Source organism: Triticum dicoccoides, chromosome 7B (genome assembly GCF_002162155.2).
Source record: "Triticum dicoccoides isolate Atlit2015 ecotype Zavitan chromosome 7B, WEW_v2.0, whole genome shotgun sequence".
Lineage (NCBI taxonomy): Eukaryota > Viridiplantae > Streptophyta > Magnoliopsida > Poales > Poaceae > Triticum > Triticum dicoccoides.
In genome coordinates, this window is record NC_041393.1 from 596,115,597 (window position 1) to 596,133,016 (window position 17,420).

Below are 17,420 nucleotides of genomic sequence, written 5' to 3' on the forward strand. Positions count from 1 at the left end.
TGGGTGGATGGACCCCACCCCGCAGACCGCACACTCATCGGCGGTAGAGCCGAACCCAGGCCTCACCTCTAGGGTCGCCTGTGATTCCGGACCCCCGGACTCGTATTCGATTGTAGGTTCCAGTCCGCACGCTCCCGAGCCCGCTGAGCCTGGTTGGGCTTCGGTTATGGAGTTTAACACTGCGGATATCTTCCAGCACTCGCCTTTTGGCGACACGCTGAACTCATTAAAGTCTCTCTCTTTGTTAGGAGGCTCTTGGACAAACTATGTCCGGCTCAAGTGGGAAGCTAGCGACGAAGGAATTCGTTGCCCACCCACCACCCACTTCATAGCCACGGTCGATGATCTGACCGATGTGCTTGACTTCGACTCTGAAGACATCGATGGTTTGGACGTCGATGTAGGAGAAGAACAGAAACCACCACCCGCGGGGCTGTGGACAACCACCTCTTCATATGACATATATCTGGTGGACACTCCGAAAGGAACCAATGGCGATGAGGCGATGGAGGATAGCCTCTCCAAAAAGAAAGCAAAGCATGGGCGTCGCCAGCTCCACTCCAAGCCCTGCCACAGCAATACCGGCACCGGAGACGAAAACAATCCGGACGGTGCCGAAGATGAATACAACCCCGACCAGCCCGCCTTCGAGCAGGCCGAGTAGGAAGATGGGCAGGACAGTCCACGTGAACAGGCGACGGACGGGTATACGGAGGAGGACAACTACATGCCCCCTCCGAAGACGATATTAGCCTCGGCAACAACGAGTTCGGCGTGCCTGAGGACCCTGTGGAGCAGGAGCGCTTCAAGCGCCGGCTCATTGCCACTGCAAGGAGCCTGAAAAGGAAGCAATAGCAGCTCAAAGCTGACCAAGATTTGCTCGTGGACAGATGGACCAAGATCCTGGCCACCAAGAAATAAAACTCGACCGCCCCGACAAAGGGCATGCACGGCATAATTCGCTACCCCAACCTAAGCAGGAGAACCCAAGGCACATACCCCATCGTCAACTCACCACAACGGTCCAAGACAATAGGAAGGATACACAAAGAGGCATCCTCAAGTCTCGGTGCAATCTTCATAAATGTCAAGTCAGGGAAGTTGGTGCCAAATCCAGCAACTCCCAGTCCGGTCAACGCACAAAGAACAGCTCAAGCCTATCTGGCCCGAGCAACATACTCGATCAACCATGTGAAATTCATGGTACTCCTAAAAGGACGGCCAAGCTCACCAATAGAGAATGCCGGATCCTCAAAACAAAGCGGCCGGTCGTGTGCCGGAAACAAGGAGGGGAGGAGTCCAACAACGATGAAGTCAAAAGATCCTCCAGATCATAAAAGTACAGTCGATCTCCCCCGATCACATCAACCGTCCGGACAATATCAACCATAGCAATTTAATTGCAGTACCTCTAGACATAGTAGTCTGGGGGCTCCATCTCACATAGAGCCCCCGCGGGTATGAAGCCACAAATAACATCTTCTGAAAGATGCTAGGTGCAAAGGCCAAGTTTTATTGGCCCACCATTCTAACGGTTGTCTTCGGATCATCAAAAAATGCCACGCCAAAGAATAATTCTTCGGCACCTTCCCCTCATACGGTAATTTACCATATGTTAACGGGACGAACCACGTTGACTAGATTCCACGTGGTAAACCATTAGGCCAACCCCGTGGGATATAATCACACCTATGGGCAAGGCTGAACCCCGCTGAGGGAGTCCTGGATTAGGGGGTGTCCGGATGGCCGGACTATGACCTTTGGCCGGACTCCCGGACTATGAAGATACAAGATTGAAGACTTCGTCCCGTGTCCGGATGGGACTTTCCTTGGTGTGGAAGGCAAGCTTGGCGATACGATATGAAGATCTCCTCCCATTGTAACCGACTCTGTGTAACCCTAGCCCTCTCCGATGTCTATATAAACCAAAGAGTTTTAGTCCGTAGGACGAACAACAATCATACCATAGGCTAGCTTCTAGGGTTTAGCCTCTCTGATCTCGTGGTAGATCAACTCTTGTACTACCCATATCATCAATATTAATCAAGCAGGAGTAGGGTTTTACCTCCACCGAGAGGGCCCGTACCTGGGTAAAAACATCGTGTCCCTTGTCTCCTGTTACCATCTGCCTAGACGCACAGTTCGGGACCCCCTACCCGAGATCCGCCGGTTTTGACACCGACATTGGTGCTTTCATTGAGAGTTCCTCTGTGTCGTCACCTTTAGGCCCGATGGCTTCTTTGATCATCAACCACGACGCGGTCCAGGGTGAGACTTTTCTCCCCGGACAGATCTTCGTATTCGGCGGCTTCGCAATACGGGCTAACTCGCTTGGCCATCAGGAGCCTGGCCATCAGGTTAGGTTTGGAAGCTTAAACTACACGGCCGACATCCGCGGGGACTTGATCTTCGATGGATTCGGGCCACGGCCGAGCGCGCCGCACTGTCTCGATGGGCATGATCTAGCTCTGCCGCCGGACAGCGCCCAGAGTGCCGCTCAGGTGTCCGCTCTGACCATTAGCTCGGAGCCAACTGCGCCAGTCGGGGACGAACGGTTGGACGCCGCCCCCGGAGCCGCAACCTCTACGGCGATAGAGCCGAATACCAGCCTAGTCCTTTGCAAGGCCCGTGACTCCAAGGTGCCGGACTCCGTTCGGGACTCTGAATATTCCGCACCCCTTCCAATCGAAACCAATTGGGCTCCGATCATGGAGTTCACCGCCTCGGACGTCTTTCAGCACTCGCCCTTTGGCGATATCCTGAACTCCCTAAAGTCTCTCTCTTTGTCAGGAGAGCCCTGGCCGGACTATGGTTAGCAGGGTTGGGATGAGGACGACGAAGAGATTTGAAACCCAGCCACCACCCACTTTGTAGCCACTGTCGACGATCTAACCGACATGCTCGACTTCGACTCCGAAGACATCGACGGTATGGACACCGATGAAGGAGACGACCAAGAACCAGCACCTATATGGCAATGGAAGGCCACCTCGTCATATGACATATACATGGTGGACACCCCCAAAGCAGGGGATGGCGATGAAAAAGCGGAGGACGACCCCTCCAAGAAGCAACCCAAGCGCCGACGTCAGCGGCGCCGCTCTAAATCCCGCCAAAGCAAGAATGGAGAATCCGGCACCGGAGACGTCAACACCCCGAACAGTGCCGAAGACATCCCCCTCCAGCAGGATTCAACGCAGGAGGACGAAGGAGCCAGCCCTCGTGAGAGAGCGGCCGACAGAGAGGTCGAGGACGACAATTATATGCCTCCCTCCGAAGAAGAGGCAAGCCTCGACGACGACGAATTCGTCGTGCCAGAGGATCCCGTCGAACAAGAGCGTTTCAAATGCAGGCTTATGGCCACGGCAAGCAGCCTCAAGAAAAAATAGCAGCAGCTTAGAGCTGACGAAGACCTGCTAGCCGACAGATGGACTAAAATCCTGGCGGCCAAAGAGTATAAACTTGAACGCCCCTCCAAGAGTGACCCAAAGCGCAGGCTGCTACCCCAGCTAGAGGAGGAAGCAACTAAACCTACATCACCAGCGTACGATGCGCCCGATTGGCCACCCCGTGGCCGCGACAGAGAGGCTCTTTGGCCCTCAATCCAAGACGCACCCTGGCGCCGCCCTAAGAATACCAGAGCACGGGGAAACGCAACAGACATGTGAGAGATATTGGAGGATAACGCAAGGCAAACAAGATCAACCGACGGATCGCGCGGGCGCCCCACATCATGGGACGATAACCATCACACCGGATATGATAAATACGGCCAGGCCGAATACAACAGACCAAGCTCATCCGAGCTGCGTCGCGACATAGCCTAGTACAAGGGCACCGCACACCCACTATGCTTCACAGACGAAGTAATGGATCATCAAATCCCCGAGGGTTTTAAACCCGTAAACATCGAATCATACGATGGCACAACTGATCCCGCGGTATGGATCGAGGATTATCTCCTTCATATCCACATGGCCCGTGGTGATGGTCTACACACCATCAAATACCTCCCGCTCAAGCTTAAAGGACCAGCTCGACATTGGCTTAACAGCCTGCCAGCAGAGTCAATTAGTTGCTGGGAGGACCTGGAATCCGCATTCCTTGACAACTTCCAGGGAACTTATGTGCGACCACCAGACGCCGATGACCTAAGCCACATAATCCAGCAGCTAGAGGAATCGGCCAGGCAATTCTGGACACGGTTCCTAACCGAGAAAAATCAAATAGTCGACTGTCCAGACGCCGAGGCCCTTGCAGCCTTCAGGCAAAACATCCGAGACGAATGGCTTGCCCGGCACCTAGGACAGGAAAAGCCGAAATCTATGGCAGCCCTCACGACACTCATGACCCGCTTCTGCGCGGGCGAAGACAGCTGGCTAGCTCGTAGCAATAACATAACCAAGAGCCCTGGCAATTCGGATTCCTAGGACAACAATGGCAGGTCACGTCGCAACAAGCACAAGCACCGCATTAACGGCGACAATATTGAGGATACGGTAGTCAATGCCGGATTCAGAGGCTCTAAACCCGGTCAGCGGAAGAAGCCATTCAAAAGAAACCCTCCGGGTCCATCCAGCTTAGACCGGATACTCGATCGCTCGTGCCAGATACACGGCACCCCCGAACAACCAGCCAACCACACCAACAGGGATTGTTGGGTGTTCAAGCAGGCAGGCAAGTTAAGTGCCGAAACCAGAGACAAGGGGCCGCGTAGCAATGACGAGGAGGAACCCCGACCACCGAACAACAGAGGACAGAAGGGATTCCACCCGCAAGTGCGGACGGTGAACATGATATACGCAACCCACATCCCTAAAAGGGAGTGGAAGCGTGCTCTCAAGGACGTCTATGCGTTGGAGCCCGTCGCCCCAAAGTTCAACCCATGGTCCTCCTGCCCGACCACTTTTGATCGAAGGGACCACCCCACTAGCATCCGTCATGGCGGATTCGCCGCATTGGTCCTAGACCTAATCATTGACGGATTTCACCTCACCAGAGTCCTCATGGACGGCGGCAGCTGCCTGAACCTGCTTTATCAGGATACAGTGCGAAAAATGGGTATCGATCCCTCAAGGATTAAACCCACAAAGACAACCTTTAAAGGCATCATACCAGGTGTAGAAGCCAGCTGTACAGGCTCGGTTACACTCGAAGTGGTCTTCGGATCCCTGGATAATTTCCGAAGCAAAGAGTTAATCTTCGACATAGTCCTATTCCGAAGTGGCTATCACGCCCTGCTCGGACGAACCGCATTTGCAAAATTCAATGCGGTGCCGCACTACGCATATCTCAAGCTCAAGATGCCAGGCCCTCGCGGAGTCATCACGGTAAATGGAAACACCGAATGCTCTCTCCAAACGGAGGAGCACATGGCGGCCCTGGCGGCGGAAGTACAGAGTAGCCTCTCAAGGCAATTCTCCAATCCAGGTGTTAAATGTCCGGACAACGTCAAGCAAGCCCGAAGTAACCTGCAACAAAGCCGGCTGGCACATTCCGAGCAAGCATAGTAGTGCGGCCCCAACCCCAGCCCTCGCCAGACGGTGATGTCGATACCACGCGTACATAATTACGCTTTAGAAATACCATGGGCATAAGGGGAGGGGCACAACTACGGCATGCCCAGAGTGCGGCTCAACCGCACTAAGGGGCTCCCTATTCCGCCGTTTCTTTTTTATATACTTTCAGGACCCAACTATTTGGAAGGCCTGTCTGGCAATACACTCGCCGAACACACGATGCAACAGCCAGCAAGAGAATAAGCCGCGTCAAATGTCCAGGTGGTCTCTATAACAAGCTTAATACCTGTTTTACTTAAAGTCCCGCAGCTTGCCCCTGGAGGGGGACATGTCAAATAATCCCATCTCTTGCTTATCGTACTATTTATATCGTTCTGCTTTCATAGCAGCCCTTTTTTTAATAAACAATACATAGCTCTTATCTATTATTGTATTCATCTTTTTTTTGTATATATGTTCAGTCATGACATTATGCAACCGTACACTTTGGTACGGCCAATACACCAGGGGCTTAAGCACCCCATAACATGGTGTGAGAAGACCGAACACTCTAACAAGTGCGGCACCCCGAACTTATAGCACTATATTCATCGGCTCCGAATCATGTCTTGGGTCAATAGTTGGGTTTGCCTGGTTCCCATGTTTTGGTACCTTACATTCCGCAATGTTGGCTAAGGTAGCGCTGGGAGAACTACTGCGATTGTGCCCCAGTTGAGCTGGTTTAACACCTCAGTAGAGAAAGTTAAAACTGACCGTCATGATAGTGCGAGAGACCGGTTGCTGTTCGTGAGGTTTTTCGAGTCCTTAAAGACTTATGCCGCTTAGAGCGAGGAGCCGGATTTATCTGGCCTAGGCGTGGATAGCGCCCCGAACTCGGTCTTCCGAATACTAGGGGCTTCGCCGAAATTTAAAATTATATAATTCTATGGCTAAGTGAGAGTGATAAAACATTATAAGTCTGATGGCTTGGTTCGTTGTGTTGAGGGCCTCCCTAGATGGACCCAAGAATGGGAACAAGAGCGCTCAGGTTTATTCCGAACACCCCAGCACTCGTGGCATGGGGATAGAAGCCGATGACTTGCATCTCTCAGATTCGATAAACAACTTCACAGAAGGTAATATTTTAAATTGACAAAGCGTTGCTTAACGCATATGAACAAAGTTTTCAGCATACAGGATAACAAATGCGAGTCTACTAAAAAATTACATCTTTGGAGCATTCACCCGCTATAAGGCGGGCACCCTTCAGGACGCTCTTATAATACATCTCGGGCGTGCGTTGCTCCTTGCCCGGCGGTGGCGCGTCCGTCAAAAGCTTCTCCGCGTCCAGCTTTCCCCAGTGCACTTTAGCACGGGCGAGGGCCCGACGGGCACCTTCAATGCAGAAGGAGCACTTGATGACCTCAATCCACGGACACGCGTCCACCAGCCACCGCACCAGACCAAAGTAGCTCCCAGGCATGGCTTCCCTAGGCCACAGCCGAACTATGAGGCCCTTCATGGCCTGTTCGGCCACGTTGTGGAGCTCGACCAGCTGATTCAGCTGGCCGCTCAGGGGCACCGGATGTTTGGCCTCAGCATACTGAGACCAGAACACCTTTTCCATCGAGCTCCCCTCCTCGGCTCAGCAGAACACAACAGCATCAGACACACTACAGGGCAGATCCGCGAACAGTCCTGGAGAGCTCCGGATTCAGGTAAGTAACAGATAATTTACTTTTACGTTCTTGCTTTGCATAAAGAATGACTTACCCGCCGCTATCTTCTTCATTGCCTTGATCTCCTGGAGGGCCTTATGGGCTTTGGCCTTAGCGGTCTTGGCACTCTCAAGAGCCAAGGCGAGCTCGGACTCCCGAGTCTTCGAGTCACGCTCCAAACTCTCGTGGTTTTCCACGAGAGCCTGGAGCTCTTGCCGCACCTCCGCCACTCGCGCCTCCTGCTTCTCTCGCTCGGTGCGCTCCAAGGCCGCACTGTTTTCGGCCTTGGAGACCGCCTCCTTCAGGATCGTTACATCGGCCGTGGCCCCTGCAACATTTATGTTGGTCCTGTCATTATTTGCAACCAAGTATTTCTATATACATTTACATGCGGTACTACATACCCTCCTTATCCTTGAGCTGCTTCTTGGCATGGCTGAGCTCTCTCTCGGACCGCTCGAGGCTCTCCTTCAATGCTTTGACCTCCGCAGTCAGTGCGGCAGAGGTCAGCAGCGCAGCCTGCATTCCCATATTGACATATTTTTGGTAGACTCCTGCATATATCTTTTTAGATCCTCAGCTCGGCTTTTCTTTCCGAACACCGAACTGAGCATCAGGGGCTACTGTCTATGCGGTTACATTTTTACATGTTTTAAATACTTACCTCAAAGCCTGTTAGAAGGCTTGTACAAGCTTCGATCAGCCTGCTCTTGGCCGACTGAACCTTTTGAATCACCAAACTCATAACAGTGCGGTGCTCCTTGTCGATGGAGGCGCCATTAAGCACCTCCAGCAAATTGTCCGGCGCCTCCGGATGGACGGAGGTCACCGGCGTCGTAGGCTTGCCCTTCTTATGAAGGCGCCGCCTGACGAACCCCGGAAGAGTTGATGGTTCCGGAGCAGTGTCCGGCCCGGGGCCGGACTTAGATCCCTCTGGGGCTTTACCCCCTTTGGGCCTGGAGTCCGGGAGGTCGCCTTGAGGCGCCTCCGGGACCACCTCCTCCTAGTTCGGTCCCTTTTGGGACTCCACCTCGGCGTCGTCCGCAGGGAGAGGGGAGGAGGCCGTCGGAAGTGAAGCCTTGTTCACGTCCGACGAATTCAGGGAGCCGTTTGACGAATCGCCGAGCTGAGCTCTGGGCGGACTGCGTAATTAAATTCGGCGTCAGAAGCTACCGAATAATAGAGGAGCGCCATAAGTCATTCGGGTAACCAGACACTTACGATTTTGCCAGGGGCTTGACCCTGGATGGCCATTCCTCCCCGCCGTCTTCGGCATCGGAGGCGTAGTCCGGCAGAAGGGTCTTCCCCTTCTTGGACCCTCCGGCCTCCCCAGTTGGGGCGGCCTTTCTTTTCTTTCCTCCCCCTGTTGGAGGGGGGAGGCTTCTTCTTCTTCCTTCTCGTCGTCTTCAGAGGCGGAGGGTGCTTCGGGGTTGTCGGGCGATGAATCTGACACCACCAGGCGCCGGGAGCTCTTTTGAGTCCCTGTGGCCTTCTTCTTGGCCTTCTTCTCCGGCACCACATGAGGTGCCGGAACCAGCAGCCCCGTCAATCGGGCGTCCGCTGGGTCTTCTGGTAGGGGAGCCGGACAGATAACCTGCCCGGACTTCTTCAGCCAGTCCTGTCAAAGGTAGGGGAGTTTAGATCCCGCATAGAGTCAGACTATGAAAGACAAGAGTCCCGTAAAGGGTAGAATAGCTTACCTCATTGGCTTGGCGCCGCAAGCTGAATCCGCAATCTTCGGTAGCGGATGCGGGGGCCTCGGCGCCCTTGAACAACACCTTCTAGGCATCTTCGTACGTGGTGTCGAAGAGCCCACTCAAGGTTTGGTGCTGCGCCGGATCAAACTCCCACAATTTGAAGGCCCGTTGTTGGCATGGGAGGACCCGGCGGATAAGCATGACCTGGACTACGTTGACGAGCTTAAGATTCTTGTTCACCAGCTTTTTGACGCAGGTTTCGAGTCCGGTCAGCTCTTCCGAATCCCCCCATGTTAGGCCTGTATCTTTCCAGGAGGTGAGCCATGTGGGAAAGCCGGATCGGTATTTGGGGGCCGTCGCCCATTTGGGGTCGCGTTTCTCAGTGATGTAGAACCACCCCGATTGCCACCCTTTCATTGTCTCCACAAAGGAGCCCTCGAGCCATAGGACGTTGGCCATTCGGCCCACCATGGCACCTCCGCACTCCGCTTGGCGGCCGCCCACTACTTTCGGCTTGACATTAAAAGTCTTCAGCCATAAGCCGAAGTGGGGCTGGATGTAGAGGAAGGCCTCGCACACGATGATAAATGCCGAGATGTTGAGGACGAAGTTCGGGGCAAGATCGTGGAAATCCAGGCCATAGTAGAACATGAGCCCCCAGACGAATGGGTGAAGAAGAAAACCCAGTCCGCGGAGGAAATGGAGAAGAAAACCAACCCTCTCATGGGGCCTGGGGGTGGGGATGAGTTGCCACACATCTGGAAGCCGGTGTGCGATGTTGTCGGACAGGTATCCAGCCTTCCTCAGCTTTTTGATTTGCCCCTCCGTGACAGAGGAGTCCATCCGTCTACCTCCCGCTCCGGACATGATTGGAGAAGGTTGAGGTGGGAAGTGCGGGCTTGGGTGTTGGAGCTCGAGTGCGCAGGGACGGATAAGCAAAGGAGGAGGAAGGCATAAATGGGAAGGGTAGATCCTTATCCCCTTATATGGGCGGCTGAAACTACGAGCCCCCACCGGCCTAATAAAACTCGCTTATCTCCCAAGTGCCGCTGTTAATGGCGCGGTTGGGTTACCCACGCCCGTATTGATGAGAATCCCATAATAAGGGGACACGATCTCTGCTTTGACAAGACGTGCCAAAGAAACCGCCTCGCTAAACACGATGAGGTGGAACAGTAAAATGATTCGAATAAAGGCTTGACCGTGGCGTGATGTCACGCTGCGGAATACGTCAGCAGATTAGATTTGTGCAGAAATTATTCTCTCTACGGCGGTATGTGGAACTTATTTTTGCAGAGCCGGACACTATCCTTGTGTTCAACATCTTCTATGAAGTATTCGGAGGAGGAACCCGCCTTGCAATGCCGAAGACAACTTGCGCGCCGGACTCGTCGTCATTGAAGCCTGGTTCAGGGGCTACTAAGGGAGTCCTGGATTAGGGGGTGTCCGGATGGCCGGACTATGACCTTTGGCCGGACTCCCGGACTATGAAGATACAAGATTGAAGACTTCGTCCCATGTCCGGATGGGAATTTCCTTGGCGTGGAAGGCAAGCTTGGCGATACGATATGAAGATCTCCTCCCATTGTAACCGACTCTGTGTAACCCTAGCCCTCTCCGGTGTCTATATAAACCGGAGAGTGTTAGTCCGTAGGACGAACAACAATCATACCATAGGCTAGCTTCTAGGGTTTAGCCTCTCCGATCTCGTGGTAGATCAACTCTTGTACTACCCATATCATCAATATTAATCAAGCAGGAGTACGGTTTTACCTCCACCGAGAGGGCCTGAACCTAGGTAAAAACATCGTGTCCCTTGTCTCCTGTTACCATCCGCCTAGACGCACAGTTCGGGACCCCCTACCCGAGATCCGCCGGTTTTGACACCGACACCCGCCCTTAGAGCGGAAATCATACCGCTGCCGGAGTAATGAGTCATGTCGGCCTATCAAAATTTTGATATGACAACCAACTACCCAGACACCAACTGAGGAGTCCGCGCTACTTCACGGTATAACCGTTGGGTTAACTAGGTTCCGATCAGGAACCCTTGGACCAACCACAAGAGGACGTTTAGCTGCCCTCAAGTATTTGCCTTTACAAACTAACTTTGATGCAGAACAGGATTGGCGACGTGGAATCGGCCCGGGCACACAAGGGCAGGAACACGTAAGTGACCCCCCTCCAAAGAAGGCAGTCTGGATTCACTTCAGGTCCACTCACAGCCCCCTCCAGTCCGGCCATGACAGATTCCGCCAAAAACACCTCTTTTCATAATCATAAATCGTACTCCTATGCACAGACATATCATCCTACTACAATGCGTAGACTTAAATAACACTTAATGGCCATCGTTTCTCATCGACGCCTCTTTGTCAAAAACGTCACCCATGCCTTGGGTTATGCCCGATTATGCCAGGGGCTTCACAGTACGGCAATAAAGTCCGACCACCTTTTCGGTCGCTCGGCACCCCGAACTTATAGCACTATATGCATCAGCTCCGAATCATGTCTTAGGTCATTGGTTGGGTTTTCCCGGCTCCCTTGTTTCGGTACCTTACGTTCCGCCCCATCGGCTAAGGTAGCTATCGGTGTCAAAACCGGCGGATCTCGGGTAGGGGGTCCCGAACTGTGCGTCTAGGCGGATGGTAACAGGAGACGAGGGACACGATGTTTTTACCCAGGTTAGGGCCCTCTCGATGGAGGTAAAACCCTACTCCTGCTTGATTAATATTGATGATATGGGTAGTACAAGAGTACATCTACCACGAAATCCGAGAGGCTAAACCCTAGAAGCTAGCCTATGGTATGATTGTTGTTCGTCCTATGGACTAAAACCCTCCGGTTTACATAGACACCGGAGAGGGATAGGGTTACACAGAGTCGGTTACAATGGGAGGAGATCTACATATCCGTATTGCCAAGCTTGCCTTCCACGCCAAGGAAAGTCCCATCCGTACACGGGACAAAGTCCTCAATCTTGTATCTTCATAGTCCAGGAGTCCAGCCAAAGGTTATAGTCCAGTCATCCGGACACCCCCTAATCCAGGACTCCCTCAGTAGCCCCTGAACCTGGCTTCAATGACGACGAGTCCAACACGTAGATTGTCTTCGGCATTGCAAGGCGGGTTCCTCCTCCGAATACTTCATAGAAGATTTTGAACACAAGGATAGTGTCCGGCTCTGCAAAATAAGTTCCACATACCACCGTAGAGAGAATAATACTTGTACAAATCTAATGTGCTGACGTATTCCGCAGTGTGACATCATGCCACGGCCAAGCCTTTATTCGAATCGTTTTACTATCCCAACTCAGCGCGTTTAGCGAGGCGGTTTCCGTGGCACGTCTTGTCAAAGCAGAGATCGTGTCCCCTTATTCCGGGATTATCACCAATATGGGTGTCGGTAACCCAATCGTGCATGTTAGTATGTCTCCTCAATCGAAGGCGAGTCCCAAACGGTCGCGGGGAGGGCTCTTGGTATTCAACCTCTTTATACAGAGACCAAGGCTCGACTCCTTTCTTTCAATCTCAATCAAATCTGCCTCCCCCCTTGAGTTCAAACACCCAAAGCTCCATATTCAGATGCTTCAGACCTCCGATGATGTCTGGCTCTGACCTTCAAGGCCGGTGGATGCCTTCCTCCGTTACGGAAGAAGACGTGTGAATGCTAAGAGATGCCAGGTATCTAACCGGTGAAATCTCGCATAGGCTGCCCGCTCAAGGGCAGGTTATTCTCACTCCCAAGCCTGGTGAGAGCATGGTGTTCGCGTATCACTTCCTTCGGGGGCTAGGCTTCCCGACGGACCCCTTCGTGAGGGGGCTCGTGTTTTATTACGGGCTGGAATTTCATGACTTAGCTCCGGAGTCCATCCTCCATATATCATCGTTCATTGTCGTGTGCGAGGCCTTCCTCCGTATTACTCCTCATTTCGGATTGTGGCTTAAGACCTTCAACGTAGAGCCGAAGATGATCGAGGGGCAGCATGCAGAGTGCGGAGGTGCTGTTATAAGCAAGAATGCCAGCGCTCCATGGCCCGAGGGCTCTTTCCATGAGGAGTTCAGCTTATGGCAACGAGAGTGGTTCTATATCACAACTCCTAGGGGCACCAAATGGGTGGCGCCACCTGCTTTCGCTCGGGTCCCCCACCACAGCTAGCGTCATGGGTCAATAAAGGGCTTAACTGGGGGCCGTCCAAGGACGTGCCCTTGTTGAAGGGCCGCATTCGAGATCTCCTAGAAAGATATATCAATCTGGCCCTAGTGACGCAGGTTATGTTGATTCGCCGCATCCTGCCCTGCAAACGTCGCCCCCTCTGCCTGTGGGAGTTTAATCCAGAAGGACCACGAGCCCAACAACATTTTATGTGCGCGACGCCCATGGAGATGTACAAATTGTTCTTCGGATCACAAGCAATGTGTCCGGACATGTCCAAAGACGCATGTCTGAGATGCAATCGCCTGGATACTCAAGTAAGTAGCCATGTACCCGGACACGCTATCCGTATATTTATCATAAAATTGCCCTTAAAAGAGTTGTCCTTTAGACATGAGTGGATAGCGAAAGCAAAGCTAATCAGGTGTCCGGCCCCCCTCCCTGAAACCACGCCGGATCCAGTGTTAACCAGGATGCTGTAGGTTGCACCTTTGGAAGAAGGCGAAGAGGGGAACAAGGAAACTACCGCCTCCACGAAGGAGGCTGTCAGGAAAGGAGGAATCAAGAATTCCTCTAACCAGGGGAAGAAGAGGACCGCCTTTGAAGACCCGGAGGCCATGGTCTCAAAGTGGGGGAAGGAATCTTTGTCAGAGGGTCCGGCGCCGGGGGGTGCCTCGGTAGCATTGCGCCCTCAAGGGGATCAGCTCTCCACCGAGTCGTAAGTAAAGAGGGGGGTTTTAAAATGAGAGACATCCCTGTTCTATTTCTGAGGAAGATAACCGAAAATTTACCTTGTAGTTCGGATCTCAGCCCTTCTCAGCAGAGCTCATCTTCAGAGGATCTTCGTCCGGAGATGATGGAGAACGGAACGCCTCCTCCTGCCGTACCACCTTGCGAGGCGGGCGACCCTGAGGTGTCGTCACGGAGGGTTTCTCCAAATCCGGCCAGGCCGGAAGATAGTTGTATGGCCCCCCAAGGCCCTCTGTGTCCGGCCTTCGAAAAAGGCCATCGAATGAGTCCGGCACCGTCCGGTGCACGGTCGGAGGAGCTGAAGGATCTGCTCGGGCGAGCGTCTATCTCAGAAGAACACCGTGCATTGATCGATACGGTGATTGGAAGGATTTCATTCGTGGAGAGCGGGTTGTACGAGGCCGTCAAGAGTTTACTGACAGGTTTTGAGGTACGCGAAATGATGTACCTTTTGACAGATTCGCATATATAAGATGCGCCCTGTATAGATAGTAGCCCCTGAGACTCGGTGCGTTGTCAAAAATGATGGCACGCCGAGGATCATAATCCCAGGTATGATATGTCACCTTTCCTATGTAGGTGGCGAAGTGTCCGGTGGTTAGCCGGACTGATGATTTTGCCGCACTAAGGCGGCAACTTGACGTGGCAGATGCCGACATCGCGCTTGTCAACAAGCGGCTGGACGAGGCACAAGGTATGTAATTTCTCCGAAGACACCTGGTAAGAGGAGCTTGATGCCCGTACCTTACAACGTGTGTGCTTGATGCAGATGGTGCCGCTGCCATGGAGAAGCTTCGGGCGGAACTTGCCCGAGCCAAGGAGCAGGCCAGGAAAAGCGATGTGGCTGCCTTAAAGGCGGCTAAAGAGCTGAAAGCCGAACAGGCTGCTCACTGCCAAAGCAAGAAGGAAATGGCCGAGATGGCTGTAAAGTTGAAGAATGCTGCCAACCGCTGTAAGCTTCTTGAAAAAGAAGATCGGGTGGCACAGAAGGACCTAGAGAAGGTCACTACCGAGGCCAAGGATACTCGTTCTGCGATGAGAGCTATGAAGGAGGAGATATCACGGCTGGAAAGCCCTTTATGCTGTGGATGAAGTTCGGGGATCCTAAATACTCTCCGTTGGACCGGCAGTGGAGTGCGGCGAACACTTATCTTGACTTGGCAGCGAGTGCCGCGGACGCGGCCGAATACTTCCGCGATCAAAAGGACCACGAAGTGGACAAGCCTTTTTGGTCATAGTTCCACAATCCAGAGCGCACACTTCCATTAACCGATCGTTTGGACGCATGGGCGGAGCTGAATAGGTTATCTGGTCTCGCCATGAAGTATGTCGTGAGTCATCTGTGGCCGAAAAGGCCCGAGCCGAAGAGTTACTTTAGCTTGGTGCAGCAGTTCCTCGGTGCGGTACCGCATATTGATGCAATGAAGAGGTCGGCGTGCATAGAGGGTGCGCAGATGGCTCTTGCCCGTGTCAAGACATACTGGGAGGAGATGAAGGCCAGTGTTGTTGCATCCCAAGATTCGGACGACAGCCGAGTACCTGCCGAGCACTATTTTCAGGAAGTTCTGCAGGGTGATCGTTTAATAGAGACGCAGTGCTCGAAGGATGTTATGTTCAAATAACATGTATTATTGTAAAACAATGTTTTGATGGAATATAAAAGCTTTTTATACTTGTGCTTTCAAGAATTAGAATACCTCCTGTGCGGCCGTTAATGTATATGTGTATATAACCTGAAAGATGGCAGTCTTCGGCTTCAGCCCCCACGCATATAATGCGGGGGTGTTCGCAGAAGGCGCATTTTCACACTTGATCCAACGTCTTGGTCCTATAAAGGAGGTGATAGCGCAGCGAACTAGGCAACCAGACTATAATGCTTTATCACTTTCACTTAGCCATAGGAGTTTGACAGTGGGGCTACTATATAGCCCCTAGGGGCACCGCGCTTACCTGAGTTCGGGGTGCATGTGTGCCTGGCCGGGAAACGGCCCTTCGTTAATGCGGAGGAATCCTAAAGATTTCGGTGGGTCATCGAGTGGTTGACCAGTCTCACGCTATATCATGACAGTCAGTTTTCGGCTTTCTCTACTGAGGTGCTCGCCTGGCTGAACCGGGGCACCATCAAAGTAGTTCTCCTGGTGCCGCCTTAGCCGATTAAGCGGAACATAAGTCGGCAAAACACAGGAGCCGGGAAAACCCAACATTTGACCAAAGACATGATTCGGAGCTGATGCATATAAGGCCAAACTCGCGACGCCGAACACTCCCGAAGGTATTCGGTCTTTATGAAAACAGGCTGAACAACGCCCTTGGTAGGAAGCCCCTGGTGTCCAGGTACGCGCAAATTTCTGACATGGCCACATGCCAAGACACCAGCCTCCTCCTCGGTTATAACGAGAAACCGGGGATCTGTATCACAAGAGACAGTGAAAAAGGTTTATGCAGGGTCTTAATCTGAAAAGAATCCTTGGAACGGGTCCCTACTACACGTCTGCGCCTGTGTCTCCGTTGTGCTGTATCCTGGACGGGTGTAGCGTGGTGTTCATCTGTAAAAGAGAGGAATTTAGTTGAAAAAGATCATGCGAAAATCTATGTTATATTAAATAAACAAAGTATAATTCAGAAAATGGGTAGAATTGAGCTTTATTGTCTCTTGTTGTACACGCGTGGAGCCCCTTGTACGGGGGTATGCGGCTAGTAAGCCCTTGTATGTTTACGCCGGACTCGTCTAGCCATGTCCGGGGTCTGAACGACCTGTTTAGGTGCTTTGGATAGTGAAGCCGGTTTAGTGTGTGGCTGTCAAGGCAGCCGCATAGTCTTCCGCGCTCGAGGAACACTCGATATTTCCCTTTAATGAGATGATGCCTCATAGACCGGGTATTTTAAGCATAAGGGATGCATAATGCGGTATTGCGTTAAAGCGGGCATAAGCTTCGCGTCCCAGTAGTGCTTGATAGCTACTTGTAAATGGGGTGATGTGGAAGGTTAGCTTTTCGCGGCGGAAGTTGTCGGGGGAGCCGAACATAACTTCTAGCAGGAGAGAACCCGTACAATGGGTATCTGGGCCTGGCGTTACCCCTTGAAAGGAAGTGTTTCCATGGTGAATTTTTGTTGGGTTTATCCCCATTTTGCGGATTGTGTCCTGATATAGTAGGTTTAGACCACTGCCGCCGTCCATTAGGACTTGTGTAAAGTGGAGTCCGTCAATTATCGGATCTAATATCAAGGCAGTCCAGCCTGCGTTCTGGATACTTCTAGAGTAATCCTGATGGTCGAAGGTGATTGGTTTTAACAACCAGTGGCGGGACTTCTCTGGGACAGGCCGCATGGCGCGTATCTCTATAGGCGCCACTCTGTTTTCCCTTTTGTCATGTGAAGTGAGTTTACTGTATTGACTTCTTGTGGGAACTTCTTTTGTTCTCCGGTGCTCTACTTGTGGGGTTCGTCATCGTCCTCGCTTGGTATGTCGAGCCCCTTGTGTTCGGCGTTAAGTTTGCCGGATTGCTTGAAGACCCAACAATCTCTGTGGGTATGGTTTGCAGGCTTCCCGGGAGTACTATGGATTTGGCATGTTTTGTCCAAGATTTTGTTTAGGTTAGATA